This window comes from Lepidochelys kempii, chromosome 2, assembly GCF_965140285.1.
Source record: "Lepidochelys kempii isolate rLepKem1 chromosome 2, rLepKem1.hap1, whole genome shotgun sequence".
Lineage (NCBI taxonomy): Eukaryota > Metazoa > Chordata > Testudines > Cheloniidae > Lepidochelys > Lepidochelys kempii.
In genome coordinates, this window is record NC_136381.1 from 198423441 (window position 1) to 198440837 (window position 17397).

Genomic DNA, 17397 nt, shown 5'->3' on the forward strand with positions numbered 1-17397 from the left:
TGATCAGTCAGTATTTGGTTGTAAGATCAGCTTGGAAGTTGTTGTTGTTTTAAATGTTCTTTGATCCTTCCAAAGATAGGAAAGAATGACACACCTTTTAGTTGTCCACTCAGTTGCATGTAAATAGTGGTATAGCATGTGGGGGTACCACTTTGAGCTAATTACCTTGACTGGCATTAAAATACTAGTAGAACTTGCTCTCTCATTGCAGGATGGACATCTTTGCTTCACTGCATGTGTGCATTTGGGAATTTCACTGTTTGATAGACTGGTTGTAGTGATCCCCCTTTGGCTGTGATCAAAACATGGATTACCCTTGTCAGTCCCTATGGTGGGATTGTATTGTATTTCACACAAGGATATCTTGACACTTAGAGGTTAAGAAACCAATTAGAAATTTCTTCCTTTATGTTTTCTTAGCTGTATGATTTTCAGTAATTTCACAGTTTTGCTATAAAAGTTTGTTGCCTTAGTCAATGCACTCTCTCTGACAAATGAGCTGCTTCTTCTTTTGACATCTGTATTTGAGGGCAAATCAAAATTACGAACCATTTTATGTTAATTTACAATACCAAACCGATTACCGAAATTTCAACAAGATTATGTTGCCTTACTGACTAGCATTTTAATATCTCCAGCTAATGGAATGGTGAGTGGATCCTGTCCAAAAAGTTCAACTCAAAATGTGAAGAGTACATGTAACTGAGATGATCAGATGCATGTCAGATCTCTCTAATAGAAGTAAATGCTTGCAATGCAGAGTATTAAAAGATTTTTCTCTTTCATGATGTACATCACAAATCACAAATATACCCATTCTCAAAAGCTGTTGTATTTTGAACAAAAGGGAGCAGGTTTTAGTGTCATTCTACATTACAGAAGATATTACAGAAAGCACAAACGCAGTTTTCAGCAAGTAGTAGTTGACGTACTGTGGACTGATTTCCAAGGCTGCCAATTAAATTAGGAATTGCTGCTAGTATTGCTAGAAAAGCGAGCTTCAAGAATTAGTTAAAGAATTGTTCATCTTCCTAATATTGATATATCATTTCTGGATTGGAGATTCCATGTTTTGCAATCTGACTTCTGATGAAAACTTTTACTAAGATTTGTTTAGCTCATTTCCCTATGTTTTTTATTAATGAAATATGTTTATAGTAACTGGAGTGGGAATTTTGCACTTTCCAAACATTCCGTATTCCCACACTGGCCTATTTTGGCTTTGTTGCAATACCCTTTTGGTGTAGGCCCTGCTATGCCCTCACTTGTGACCTGATGCTCATGCATCCGACTTCCTTAATGTCAGAAATTGGTTTCCTTCCCTTGGGAACTTCCAGCAAATCTTATTATGACTAGTGTAAATTACCACTTACAACTATTGTAAATAAAGCAAAGTTTATTTGACACAGGAGATAAACAAAAGAAAATGTGGGTAAATGACAGATAAGCAGGCTATAAATACCGCACACTGTAAGTTCTGAAGTCTAACGCTGTGATACGCTTAGCTACCTGTATCGGACCTTTTCGGGTATGTTTACATAGCAATAAAACATCCGCAGCTGGCCTGTGTCAGCTGACTAGAGCTCAGATTGTGGGGCTTTAAAATTGCAGTGTAGACATTTGGGCTCTGGCACCATGGGAGGCTTGTGGCTGCTGTTGACTTCTGTTCCTGGTACCACTTTGACTTGTGAATCCTTTTGCAGCAGTAATGGTAATTGTGATTCATTCTTCAGAAACCCCCAAATTTAAAATGGCATCCAGGAGTGAGTCCCTATGACTGATTTTAAACATCATTAAACATTCAGGTTGATATCCTGATCTCCAGTACAGCTGCTCTGTGTGTGTGTGTCATGGATAGCTGGCTCTACACCAGTTCTTTCCATCTTTTATAGAAGGTATGTAGGGTCATGGTTGGACAAAGGAGGTGTTGCTGAAGAGCTATAGGGCTCCAGCAACCCTCAGTTTCTGGAACAGCCTGTTTGGGGCAGTTGCAGCCAGTCACAAGTGAGAGCAGTTCTTAGGCTGTTCTAATTTATGCCTAGAACCAAACCCCCAGTTGGCTCCAGGATCATTGAGGTATAATGGTGTAGGGCTGCCTTCAGCCTTTCCTTTCCTCTCCCAAACATAGCTGAGCTAGATCTGACAATTGGACCTTTAACAATTCATCTTAAATTCCTATTTGAGCATCCTCTGTGAGTTTCTTTTTACTCATTTGAAGCTTTAAAGATATTGCCCTTAGTTTTAAAATATTGATTGTTCCTAGGTTTTTATGCCTGTCTCTCCTCACCTTGTTACCCCCAAACACAAATCAGTGTTTGGACTCTGGTGGTCCTCTCCCATCTGGATCTTTAGAAAGAGGCAGCAGGGTGAAATTCCACTTTCCTATTGCAGTGTCCCAGCATGTGGTCTTCTGGGACACCATTTGTCAGCTCCTCTTCTGCTCTTCACCAGAAATCATTGCTGCAATGGTCCTTGCCTTGTCTTCAATCAAGAAGAGAAGGCAGGAACTGGTGACTGATAGCCTCATATTGAAGTTATAGTAGTGTAGTTATATAATAATCCCCTTTTAAAAGGGCATTGAACTCTTTACAACCTGGGATTATGTATGAATGTTAGTAGGACTTGCAAGGAGATGAAGGCACTGGATGCTTCAAAGGAACCAGTTAGTGCCAACTGTTATAGTCATCTTTTTTATATGGAAACCTATCCATGAGGAACTAGATGAGCTCCTCAAGTTATTTCACATAAGTCACTAAACAGCACTCCCAAAGACTCTATGAGTACTAGGACTGGATTGTTTTTGATGACTTATAAGAAAGGTGAAAGGCTTTAATATAACCCGAATCCTGGCAATGCATATAGCAGCATCAGCATCAGTATAGTCCCCGCAGAAAAAGAGAGAGAGGGAAGAGAAATACAGCAGTGTCATTTTAGAGTGGCAGAAATTGCTTTCTTCTGAATTGGTAGGATAATAGTTTTGGGTAGTTTGAAATACAATGGACTTCTGGGATGAATCCAGTACAGAAACAAATTAATACATGTCAAAATAAGTTGTATCTGATGCAAATTTGTTAAATATGGATTATATGTAGCAGCTGAGGTGATATGAAAAACATACCGCTGTATGTACTAAGCATGTTTGTATTCAGGTCTGACTTGTGAGAGGAAGTACTGGATCAGTTTGTTCGGGGAATTGTAAAAGCACTTTTTTTTAGCATCATGAAACAACAGCAGACATTGTTTTATATGTGACCCTATGTCTAGAGAGTGAGCTTATATAATTATGTTCTGTAATTGTTATGTTTTTCTATTCTGGTTCTTTGAGCAATCATGCTAATTAAATTCCTTTAAATTGGTTATGTCCTTGAATTCAAATCTCCAGCAATATTATGTTTTGAATACAAAATATATTAAACTAATGTGTTTGTATTTAATGTATTAAAAATCGAGGAACTGAATGCCTTTGAGGACTGATAATGAGCTATGGAGCCTTTCACTAGACTAAGTTACTAGAAACAATCTGGCCCAAGTTAGTACTGATAGAATCTTTATTATCTGTATCTCTTGAGGGCATTCTTAGAAGAGGTGATAAAAACTGAATGGGTATGGAAAATGATTTTTCCTTTTCTATATGCTAGCCATCTCTCTATTTCAAACACACACACATAAAGATATTGATTTTATGATGACAGCAAATCAAGTGTAGACCAGTCGGCCTCAACATAAGTTAAATATTTAATGTGTATGTGTTAATCATGGATCTGACAGCTACTTCTGACCACCAGATCTCCACATGAAAAGACAAGACAACATCTGAGCAGAAATTGAAATAGGTTCTGATGTTATGATTGAATGTAGAGATCCTGATCCTTTCAGTGACACTTTATTGGTATGGTTAGCTGTATAAATGTTGCCAAACTGACAAAGAGATAGGCCTCTCAAACACCCATCAAAGGTAGATATGCTCTACCTGTGATAAGGCCACACTCCGTCTTTGGGGTTTTAACCGTATATCCATTTGTCATTACTGTCTATTCCTGATCTGTTGGCAAGTTGATGCGCTCTGTCATCTCCTGCCTTTTAGCCACCATCAAACATTTTTTCCTTTTCAGCTTTTGAGGAGACATCTTTTATGATTCCTGATGATTCGAGGAAATGCCTTTCTTGCTCTCCCTCACATTTTGGACCATGACGCAGAAAGTGCCTTTCTCAGGGGGTCTACAGTTGTTTAGCTGAGGGAGTAATAATGAAGAGGAGTAGATTGTATTTCCATTTGGATTTAATTTTTGATCTGGTTTGACTGAAATGGCACCAAAAGTTTAATAATTGTTTCTGAATGTTGATTAACAAAAGAAGAAGTTTTGCATGAGTGCTGTCAGAAAAATAGAACTGAACACATACACACACAAAAGAAAAAAATCAAGCTAAAAATTCCTTGCTTTGCTATGACTTAGGGTACATTATTTAACTTTGCTGTTACCCCCCTCTGTAAAATAAATGTAATAGTGTTTACCAGTCTTTGTAAAGCACTTTGAAACTTATGGATGAAGAAGCTCTTTGCAAATGCAAATTCTTCTTCTACTTTATACTTTAATTTTCCATTTGTGTTTTATGAGCAGCAGCTTTTTGTTGTTTGTTTTTGTTTTTAGATAATCCTTTTGTTAGAATAATACTACAAAGTTAATGGAAGATTGATGGAAAAACACATGTATTATTAATCTTGTGAAAGAGGAAGAAAAGTGATCCTGTCTTTTCAATGTAACCTCTAACCCCAGGGAAACAACAGAATAAATGTAGATAGAAAAAAATCACTAAACATCTGAAAGAAAAGGGAGCCATCAACAATTTGCATGAATATTGGATCTTACTAAACCAATTGGATTTCATTCTTATTTTGAATGTAATTACAAAATAAGTGGATGAAAAAAAGTGGTAAATAAAACATATTTGGATGTTAGTGAAACCTTAGATGCAGTAGCTAAGGAAACAGTGCAATCAAAATTAATTCAGATCACCTTTGCTACGAATACTATCACATGGATTGAAACCTGCTGTCTGGAAGACCAGACTGTGATACAGTAAATGACAAAACATTCCGTTTTGGGGATGTGCTTACAGGGGTGCTACTGGGCCCTGTGTGACATCCTATCCCTTTTTAAAAAAATATATTCAGTAATGATTCAGATGGTAGAGTAAACTGCACATTAATGAAACTTTCAAATAAAACTAAACTGACTCTAGTCATAAACACCAGTGAGGGTAAAGGAATAATACAAGTAAATCTATCCAAGGTACTTATCTGGCCCCCAGCAGTGAAGCATCTGAGTGTATCTTGACTGTATTTATCCTGACAACATCCCTCTAAAGTGGGGAAGTGCTATTTATTCCCACTACAAGTGTGGAATACAGGCACAGAGAGGTGAAGTGACTTGCTCAAGATCACGCAGGATGTTGTAGTGGAGCAGGGAATTGAACCCAATTCTCATAAGTCCTGTACTAGTACCCTACCCATTGGACCATCCTTCCTTTCACGTGGGTAGAGTATAATAAAATAAGATTCAGCTTAAACCAAGAAAACATTTATACTGGGGGAAAATAATTGAAAATACAGCTATTCCCTTGGAGGGAGAAACCTTCAAAGCTGTGATACCAAATGAAATGTAATAGTGAAAGTGAATGGTAACTTCATCATGAGTGTGATATGGTAGCCAAAAGGCCAATGCAGCTTGAGGTACAATAAACAAAGCCAGCATATCTCAAAATAGGGAGGTAATAGTCTTTCTCATTACATCTCTGATGCAACCACACCTGGAACTTTGTCTTTCATTATGGGCATGACATTACCAGAAAGATACTGACAAATTGACAAAGTTCAGAGAAGAGTATTAAAAACAAGGAACTAGAGGGATCGATTTATGAGAAAAGATTAAATGAGTTAAATATATACAGCTTGTCTTAATAATAATAAGGTGGGAGAATAATAATCTGACAATATTTGAAGGATGCAAATATCATACATAGAAATGTATTATTTAGATCAGGGATTCTCAAACTGTGGGTTGGGACCCCAAAGTGGGTCGTGACCCCATTTTAATGGGGTCACTAGGGGTGGCATTAGACTTGCTGGGGCCTGGGGCTGAAGGTGAAGTCTAGGCCCCACCACCTGGGGCCAAAGCCAGAGGGCTTCAGCCTGGGTGGCAGGGCTCAGGTTACAGTTCTCAATCGATGAAAGGATCTTCCCTCTTATCCCATGACAACTTAATTTATGTAAGAGCCTTTGGTGAGGGACCTTGTCAAAGGCTTTCTGGAAATCTAAGTACACTATGTCCACTGGATCCTCCTTCTCCACGTGTTGTTGACTCCCTCAAAGACCTCTAATAGATTAGTAAGACATGTTCTCCCTTTACAGAAACCATGTTGACTTTTGTGTAACAATTTCTATGTGTCTGACAATTTTATTCTTTACTATTGTTTCAACTAATTTGCCCAGTACTGACGTTAGACTTACCGGTCTGTAATTGCCAGGATCACCTCTAGAGCCCTTCTTAAATATTGGCGTTACATTAGCTATTTTCCAGTCATTGGGTACAGTAGCTAATTTAAAGGACAGATTACAAACCATAGTTAATAGTTCCGCAATTTCACATTTGTGTTCTTTCAGAACTCTTGGGTGAATTCCATCTGGTCCCGGTGACTTGTTACTGTTAAGTTTCTCAATTAATTCGAAAACCTCCTCCAGTGTCACTTCAATATGTGACAATTCCTCAGATTTGTCACCTACAAAAGACAGCTCAGGCTTGGGAATCTCCCTAACATCCTCAGCCGGGAAGACTGAAGCAAAGAATTCATTTAGTTTCTCTGCAGTGACTTTATCATCTTTAAGTGCTCCTTTTGTATCTCGATTGTCCAGGGGTCTGTCAAGGTTCCTCCCCCACTCTGAACTCTAGGGTACAGATGTGGGGACCTGCATGAAAACCTCCTAAGTTTACTTTTACCAGCTTAGGTTAAAACTTCCCCAAGGTACAAATTAATTTTATCCTTTGTCCCTGAACCTCCACTGCCACCACCAAACTCTAACTGGGTTTACTGGGAAACGTAGTTTGGACACGTCTTTCCTCCCAAAATCCTCCGAACCCTTGCACCCCACTTCCTGGGAAAGGTTTGGTAAAAATCCTCACCAATTTGCATAGGTGACCACAGACCCAAACCCTTCGATTTGAGAACAATGAAAAAGCATTCAGTTTTCTTACAAGAAGACTTTTAATAAAAGTAGAAGTAAATAGAAATAAAGGAATCACCTCTGTAAAATCAGGATGGTAGATACCTTACAGGGTAATTAGATTCAAAACATAGAGCATCCCTCTAGGCAAAACCTTAGGTTACAAAAAAGATACACAGACAGGAATAGTCATTCTATTCAGCACAATTCTTTTCTCAGCCATTTAAAGAAATCATAATCTAACACATACCTAGCTAGATTACTTACTAAAAGTTCTAAGACTCCATTCCTGGTCTATCCCCAGCAAAAGCAGCATACCAACAGACACAGACCTTTTGTTTCTCTCCCTCCTCCCAGCTTTTGAAAGTATCTTGTCTCCTCATTGGTCATTTTGGTCAGGTGCCAGCGAGGTTACCTTTAGCTTCTTAACCCTTTACAGGTGAGAGGATTTTTCCTCTGGCCAGGAGGGATTTTAAAGGGGTTTACCCTTCCCTTTATATTTATGACAGGGTCCCACTGGTTGTTTAGCAGGCTTCCTGCTTCTGATGTACTTTAAAAACATTTTGTTATTACCTTTTGAGTTTTTGGCTAGCTGTTCTTCAAACTCCTTTTTGGCTTTTTTTATTACATTTTTACATTTAATTTGGCAGTGTTTATGCTCTTTTCTATTTACCTCACTCGGGTTTGATTTCCACTTCTTAAAAGATGCCTTTTTATCTCTCATTGCTTCTTTTACATGGTTGTTAAGCCATGGTGGCTCTTTTTTAGTTCTTTTACTGTGTTTTTTAATTTGGGGTATACATTTAAGTTGGGCCTCTATTATGGTGTCTTTGAAAAGTGTCCATGCAGCTTGCAGGGATTTCACTCTAGTCATTGTACTTTTTAATTTCTGTTTAAGTAACCTCCTCATTTTTGCATAGTTCCTTTTGCTAAAATTAAATGCCACAGTATTGGGCTGTTGAGGTGTTCTTCCCACCACAGGAATGTTAAATGTTATTATATTATGGTCACTATTTCCAAGCGGTCCTGTTATAGTTACCTCTTGGACCAGATCCTGTGCTCCACTCATCAAGAGTAGATCAAGAGTTGCCTCTCCCCTTGTGGGATCCTGTACCAGCTGCTCCAAGAAGCAGTCATTTAAAGGATCGAGAAATTTTGTCTCTGCATTTTGTCTTGAGGTGACATGTACCCAGTCAATATGGGGATAATTGAAATCCCCCACTATTATTGAGTTTTTTATTTTGATAGCCTCTCTAATCTCCCTTAGCATTTCATCGTCACTATCACTATCCTGGTCAGGTGGTCGATTATAGATCGCTACTGTTATATTCTTATTAGAGCATGGAATTACTATCCATAGAGATTCTATGGAACATGTGGATTCATTTAAGATTTTTATTTCATTTGATTCTACATTTTCTTTCACATATAGTGCTACTCCCTCCCCCCACTGCATGACCTGTTCTGTCCTTCAGATATATTTTGTACTCCAGAATGATTGTGTCCCATTGGTTGTCCTCACTCCACCAGGTTTCTGTGATGCCTATTATATCAATATCTTCCTTTAACACGAGGCACTCTAGTTCACCCATCTTATTATTTAGACTTCTAGCATTTGTGCACAAGCACTTTAAAAACTTGTCACTATTTATTTGTCTGCCCTTTTCTGATGTGTCGGATTCTTTCTGTGAATGTTTCTCATTGGATCTGGCCCATACTTTATCCTCTTCCATCCTCTCCTCCTGACTAAAACCTAGAGAATCTCTATCAATAGACTCTCCTCTAAGAGAAGTCTCTGTCCGATCCACATGCACCTCTGCAGCAATCGGCTTTCCCCCATCTCTTAGTTTAAAACCTGCTCTGCAACCTTTTTAATGTTAAGTGCCAGCAGTCTGGATCCACTTTGGTTTAGGTGGAGCCCATCCTTCCTGTATAGGCTCCCCCTATCCCAAAAGTTTCCCCAGTTCCTAATAAATCTAAACACCTCCTCTCTACACCATCGTCTCATCCACACATTGAGATTCTGAAGCTCTGGCTGCCTACCTGGCCCTATGTGTGTAACTGGAAGCATTTCTGAGAATACCACTATAGAGGTCCTGGTTTTCAGTCTCTTTCCTAGCAGCCTAAATTTGGCCTCCAGGACGTCTCTCCTACTCTTCCCTATATCATTGGTACTGTCAAGGTTCCTCCCCCACGCTGAACTCTAGGGTACAGATGTGGGGACCTGCATGAAAAACCTCCTAAGCTTATCTTTACCAGCTTAGGTCAAAACTTCCCCAAGGTACAAAATATTCCACCCTTTGTCCTTGGATTGGCCGCTACCACCACCAAACTAATACTGGTTACTGGGGAAGAGCTGTTTAGACACATCTTTCCCCCCAAAATACTTCCCAAAACTTTGCACCCCACTTCCTGGACAAGGTTTGGTAAAAAGCCTCACCAATTTGCCTAGGTGACTACAGACCCAGACCCTTGGATCTTAAGAACAATGAACAATCCTCCCAACACTTGCACCCCCCCTTTCCTGGGAAATGTTGGATAAAAAGCCTCACCAATTTGCATAGGTGACCACAGACCCAAACCCTTGGATCTGAGAACAATGAAAAAGCATTCAGTTTTCTTACAAGAAGACTTTTAATAAAAATAGAAGTAAATAGAAATAAAGAAATCCCCCCTGTAAAATCAGGATGGTAGATACCTTACAAGGTAATTAGATTCAAAAACATAGAGAACCCCTCTAGGCAAAACCTTAAGTTACAAAAAAGATACACAGACAGAAATAGTTATTCTATTCAGCACAGTTCTTTTCTCAGCCATTTAAAGAAATCATAATCTAACACGTACATAGCTAGATTTCTTACTAAAAGTTCTAAGACTCTATTCCTGGTCTATCCCCGGCAAAGACAGAATATAGACAGACACACAGACCCTTTGTTTCTCTCCCTCCTCCCAGCTTTTGAAAGTATCTTGTCTCCTCATTGGTCATTTTGGTCAGGTGCCAGCGAGGTTACCTTTAGCTTCTTAACCCTTTACAGGTGAGAGGAGCTTTCCCCTGGCCAGGAGGGATTTCAAAGGGGTTTACCCTTCCCTTTATATTTATGACAGGTACCTACATGTACCACGACCACCGGCTCCTCCCCAGCACTACACATAAGTCTATCTAGATGCCTTGAGAGATCCGCAACCTTCGCACCAGGCAGGCAAGTCACCATATGGTTCTCACAGTCATCATAAACTCAGCTATCTATGTTTCTAATGATTGAATCTCCCATTAATAACACCTGCCTTTTCCTAATGACTGGAGTTCCCTCCCCCGGAGAGGTAACCTCAGTGTGAGAGGATACCCCAACATCATCTGGAAGGAGGGTCACAACTGTGGGAAGGTTTCCCTCTGTTCCCGTTGACTGCTCTCCTTCTCTGGGCCTTTTATCCTCCTTAAGAGCGCAGGGACTATCTGACCGGAGGTGGGACAAATCTAGTGTCCCGGAAAGCCTCATCAACATACCTCTCCTTTCATAGACTTCTATCATATTGCCCTTTAGTCATCTGTTTTCCAAGCTAAACAGTCCCAGTCTTTTTAATTTTTTCTCATATGGAAACTGTTCCATGACCGAATCATTTCTGTTGCCCTTCTCTGTATCTTTTTGAATTCTAATGTATCTTTTTTTGGTTGGAGTGGCCAAAACTGAACCCAGTATTCAATGTGTGGGCATACCAAGGATTTATATAGCAGCATTATGATATTTAGATCTCTTTCTTGAGTGGTAACAGCTAATTTAGACCCCATCATTTTGTATGCATGTTGGAATTGTGTTTTCCAATGTGTATTACTTTGCATTTCTCAACATTGAATTTCATCTACCATCACCCGGTTTTGTGAGATCCCTTTGTAACTCTTCTGAATCATCTTTGGACTTTACTATCTTGAGTAATTTTATATTGTCAGCAAACTTTGTCAACTCACTGTTTATCCCTTTTTCCTGTTCATTTATGAATATGTTGAACAGAAGTGGTCCCAATACAGATCCTTGGGGGAGTCTGCTATTTACTTCTCTCCATTCTGAAAATTGCCCATTTATTCCTACCCCTTGTTTCCTGTCTTTTAACCAGTTACTGATCTATACGAGGATCTTCCCTCTTATCCCATTACTGCTTACTTTACTAAAGAGCCTTTGATGGGGGGCATTGTCAAATACTTTCTGAAAGTCCAAGTACACTATATGCACTGGATCACCCTTATCCATGTTTGTTGACCTCCTCAAAGAATTCTAATAGACTGATGAGGCATGATTTTTCTTCACAATAGCAGCGTTGACTCTTCCCCAACAAACAATGCTCATTTGTGTGTCTGATAATTCTATTCTTTACTATAGTTTCAACCAATTTGCCTGGTTCTGAAGTTAGGCTTACCAGCATGCAATTGCCAGGATCACCCTGGAGCCTTTTTTAAAATCAGCGTTACATTAGATATCTTCCAGTCATCTGGTACAGAGGCTGATTTACATGAGAAGTTACATATCACAGTTAGTAGTTCTCTAATTTCATATTTGAGTTCCTTCTTGGGGGAATACCCCCAGGACCCACATCTGAAAGAATCCCAGTTACTGCACAAGGTGAGTAACCTTCTCTTACTGTTTAATTTATTAATTTGTTCCAAAACACCCTCTATCAATACCTCAGTCTGGGACAGTACCTCAGATTTATCGCCTAAAAAGAATGGTTCATGCATGGGAATCTCCTTCACAATCTCTGCAGTGAAGGACTGATACAAAGAATTAATTTAGCTTCTTTGCAATTGTCTTGTCTTCCTTGAGTGCTCCTTTAGCACCTCAATCATCCAGTGGACCCGCTGACTGTTTGGCAGCTTGCTGTTTCCAATGTACTTAACATTCTGTTTGTTTATTTTGCCCTCTGTTGCCACTGAGCTTCAGAGAAAAACAGTGCCTGTTGGAGCCACACAAGTACCCTCTCTGTCAATGTTATAAAAGAGCCATATTGCCCTAACCTAACGAGACAACCAGAGATATAGAGACCATCTATTTATGTCTGGAGCTACTTCTGGGGTGTTTGATACAAAAGCCCCTTAATTTCTACAGATAAACTGTTAGTTAGATAGTAACTGGCAGGTAATTTGTGTTGTTGGACTTTTTTTTTTTTCTGGACCTAAAGTCATCAGACCTTTTGGTGCTTGCCAACCATGCCTCCAAGTCTCGGATAAGAAGGGGAGAATCAAGTGGTGTCTAATCTTGCTCCATGTTCTCAGATGTATGTGTGTATCTACTGTTTGTTCTGCTTGGGGGAAGCTCCTTCCTGTGGTTGCTGGTCAGTGTGTAGGGCCTTCACAACCTGAACCTGCACCAACAACAGATATTCCTTGCCTTCATCATCAAGGAGTCCTAATATGTCTAGACCAACATCAGATCAGCAATCTAACCCTGTGAATGTACAGAGCCTTCTTAATTTCTAAAGATGGGCACTCAAGGATGACTTCAGCACTGGAAAAAATTGGTGCCAAATAAGGTCCATGGATGTAGTGAGGATGTGGGAGGGGTCACATCCCAACTCTTGAAGAACCATAGTTAGAATGGAAAGTAACCTTTCTTTCCCATGTGGTCCAGATACATATGAGGGAGATATAAGGTAGGTATATTCTCCATATTTTATTTTAATAGTAGAAGTGGTATCAGGATTTTCAAAGTTTTTATGCTTAAGTTATGTTTAACATTACAGGATGCATTATTAGGTTCTACCAGGACAATTTTCAAGGCAACTGATGTTTATTTAGAGGGCAAATATTTCAAAGATCTTTTTGCTAAGTAATTCTGGTTAAGCTTTGTTGGATTATAAATTTATCATGTGGAGTATAATTTTTGAGCAACTGAGCCTATTTCAAAATCAGAATGCATATTTGCATGTAAAATATAAATTGTACCCATTGCCATTTGAAAAAAAAAAAAGAAATTTAAAACTTGTGTTGAAATGATCTTACTAAATTTAAAGTCACGCATATATATGAAACAAATATATTTTCATACAAATCTAGGTGCCTGGTCATTGAAATGGTGGATGTAGAATCATGTGGAAAAGTGAAATATTAAAATCTGTGTGGTTGCTTTGGCTGATTACTGTATATAAATATGCATGCAGAGCAGAGTCTCTCCCCTTCATGTCTGACAAAAAGTTGATGGTGTCACTAATTTATTCCCCTGGAGAAGGAAGAATTCTACTAAGAGATTAAAAAAAATGCCATCTTCATCATAAGGTCACATGAGAATCCAATTTGGGCATTTATCCAGTTTTGTCCCTTGCCAATTAGGATGTTTAAAACAATTTCTTCCTACTCTGAAGTTTGATGTTTACTGTGTTCAGAGGTCAGATTGTGGGGTACAAAGCTGATACTCTGCTCCTAAACCTTATCCGCCCGACCCTGAGTCCCAACTTAAACCGATTTGTCATACATACCTGTCTGCCTTTTCCATATTTTGTCATGGCATGTCATGAAACATGTGAGTCTATACTGTAAGTATTGTACTAAAATGCTCATTGAAATATTTATTCTTTATTATATTTTCAGTACTTTTAAATAAGTCCTGATCCTGTGCTCTGTGAAGAGCTCCCCCCCACGACCTCATATGAACCTTGTTGCAGATTTGGGGATCTTAGTTTGTGTTTAAAAGTAAAGTGGCCATCTGCTTTAAAAAATCAGAGATAATTGGGACCACCTTCACCTATATCTGCAATGAAGATAGGAATCTCTAGAAATATGAGTTTAGTGAGTGACTCACATTTTGGATTTTGATAATTTGAATTCATGGAAGAAAAAGCAAGGCAGCCAATTTTTTCTTACAATTAAGGAAAGAATTATTCAGCATGGAAACAAAGTTAACTTTGTGGCCTCTTATCCTCTTATCTTTAACTTACTTAAACTTATCATGTATGCTAAAACAGAAGACAAATTGACTATAGAATTATAAATAACCTGATTTGCTATTGTTGATACTCCCCCTCCACCATATTGTTATTTCCACATCTTCTGTTTCCATTTTATATAAGCATCTGCTGTTTAGTGGACTGGCTCAGCAGGTGCATTATTTGCACAGAGAATCTGTGTGAAATTCATTTTGAAAGATATGCGACTCAACAAGTGAAAACTTTTGGTACTTTTGAAGTGATAGGGGTCTTGTTCCATAAAAGAAGGAAAGCCTATTATGAAAAATTGCAGTTGATTCATTGCAAAACATTTATGGTAAAAAGGAATCAGTTCTTAAATGTGCCTTTCAAATACATGCAAGGAGCACCCTTAGAATATTTTTAAAAGCTTGGATAGCACTTTGCCAGAAATTACAAATATAATTTATCTTTAATATTTCATTTTAAACTGACAGCTTGACAGTTTGCAATATTTGTTGTTGCATAAAAAGAAACATACTTCTGATCGTTGAACTAAATAGTGACCATTGTTTTATATAATATTTAAGCAGAAGTCACGTTGAAATTAAGTTTTCCACTTCAAATTTTAGCATCTGGTGTATATTGTCTGTTGCGGTTGTCTTAGATGTGTTCTAACATGTGTCTGAAGGAATAATAAGTGTAAATTAGAATTTTAATGCACATTTTCTGTTTCTTGTCTCCCAAAGGCTCTTTATGTGATATTGGAACTCTTGTGTTGATGCTTGCATTTGTTCTTATAATTAGTCAGAACTGCAGATGATAATTCTGAAAATCCAGAGGCATGAAACCAGTTTAGATAACTATGCACATGAGAACTTGAGCTTAATTAGATAACTTTAACGTTTTCTTTATAATGTGAAAAGTGGTACTTGATGACATTCTTCAGGAATAATGAGACAGTGAAGCAGGGAGAAGCTTGCTACAAAAATCAGCTTTTGTATTCGAGTCTATAAGTCTCATTAGATTGTTCCTGAAACAAGTATTAAAAAATAAAAAATAATTCAGTGCAATTTATAAAGCATTTGGTATGCCCCAAAATGTATAATAGGCTATACTCACAGCAAGTTTTTTCCTAATTAGCATAAAAAGATGTATAAAAAGAACAAATCCTAAATGCATTATATCTTTATGTAAAATGCTCTCAATGTGATTACACAATGTAATGTTTGTAATTGTATCCTGCTGAGTGGGGGAAAGAAAATTGTGACTATGATCTAACATTTATTTTTACAGTTTATATAACCCATCAATTGAAAGTTGCGGCTTCTAATAATCTGTGAAGCTCTAATAATTGCAGTCCACTTATAAATGACAACGAGTAGTTACAGCGAAAGCCCCAGGCATTCTGCAGAGTGTTAGTGTCAATCTCTATGGCAAAAATGAGTGAATTCTGCTGAAAATTTGTATGCTGTAGGTGCCACAGGATAGCTGTGTTACTATAATTGAAGATTCTTAAAGTCCTTTTCTGACTGCAGAATTCAAGAGACCCTGAATAGATCTTTGAATTGGGATATATGTATTTAAACAACCACATGTACATATTTCCTGTGAGACTAGTCCACTTTAGTGCGTAATTAGAGACAGATATCACACAACATACACTTTCTGTTGAATGTAATATTCCTGTGATGAAGGAATTAGCTAAATTGTTAAAAAATCAACCAGTATGATGGCTGGTTTTATAAATATTTTTCCAGGGGATAATTTTATAAAGTTTTTAAGTCTCTTTATACTATACATATTTTCCCCCAATACTTTTCAGACGTTCATTTCAGTCGACATTTTACACTCATTTTAATTAATTTAATAAAAAGCTCTGTTAGCTCTAAGACTCTAGGGTCCCTTTGGGACCTATCTAAACTACAGCTTTTGAACTTAGTACTGTCCATAATTGTGCCAGAACCATATTCTTTCCAACACCTTATTTCTCAGGTACCCATTAAATTATATTTAAACTGTGTTCTAACATGATGGAAGCAAGCACAGGTTGGTACATCCACCTAGCAACACTGTTTGTGGCATAGGCATCTTGAAATTAGTTGGCATATTCATATCTTCCATGCTTTCAACTCCATATGACCCTGTGCATTTTGAGAATTCTTGGCAGCTATCCCATAGTGCCCTCCACAGTTGGTGCTTGGAACAGGGGATTGTGAAAAGGTCGATATAGCATTCTGAGAGCTTTGCTAAGATATTTCTGGAAATTTTTAGAGCACATTCACCTTTTCATTTATCAGCAATGTTAGACCTTTTGGATATGGTTTATATTGCATAGCACTTTTGGTGAACATCAATTACAAATTAAAACTTTACCCATTAGTTTTAAAAAGTGCTCCTTAAAAAAATTACATATTCAATGAAACGCTTATTTACAACTGTTCCATGAGCTTTCATAAAGAATAGATTCACTTTATTGACACTTTTCCTAACACCTACAGCTCCCTGGCGGTAAAAGTAATTTAGATAAATATGCAGTAAAGCTGTAATGTGTAAGGTACAATACATGTGTATTCTCTAACAACTACCAGAGATACACACAGATAGAACGAGAATACAGTGGACAAATATGGGAGTGAAAATACAGTAATGTTCTCACCAGCATGTACTGTCCTATGCCTGTAAATGGAAAATTCCTCTCATAGTAAAATGATCATCTGCAGTTTTCCCAAAAGATCTGTAGATAATGATGGCATTTGAAATGCTAAACATTTCCCATGTGACATTTGTATTATGAAAAGACACTGACAAAAGTTAATCTGAAACTTTTTGTTACCTTCTTTAATTTAATAAAACTGTGATTGACCTAGCTGTGGTTGCCCACTCAAAAAAGACAAGAAAAGATACAATTCGTCATTATGAAGTAAGAATAAAATTGTAAGTCATTTTGCTTCAGTGGAAGCTGCCTTTGTACATAAATGGCTGACATCCTAATAGTTTTCAGAGTAACAGCCGTGTTAGTCTGTATTTGCAAAATGGAAAAGGAGTACTTGTGGCACCTTAGAGACTAACCAATTTATTTGAGCAGAAGCTTTCATGAGCTACAGCTCACTTCATCGGATGCATACTGTGGAAAGTACAGAAGACGTTTTTATACACACAAACCATGAAAAAATGGGTGATTATCACTACAAAAGGTTTTCTCTCCCCCCACCCCACTCTCCTGCTGGTAATAGCTTATATAAAGTGATCACTCTCCTTTCAATGTGTATGATAATCAAGGTGGGCCA

The 17397-nt window shown here is 38.0% G+C and overlaps 1 protein-coding gene across 9 annotated transcripts in view; it reads left to right on the forward strand.

The window, feature by feature from the left end:
- The window catches only part of NEK10 (NIMA related kinase 10), a 173651-nt gene that overhangs the window by 80780 nt on the left and 75474 nt on the right, over positions 1–17397 (forward strand). The gene's annotated exons all lie outside the window — the stretch shown is intronic.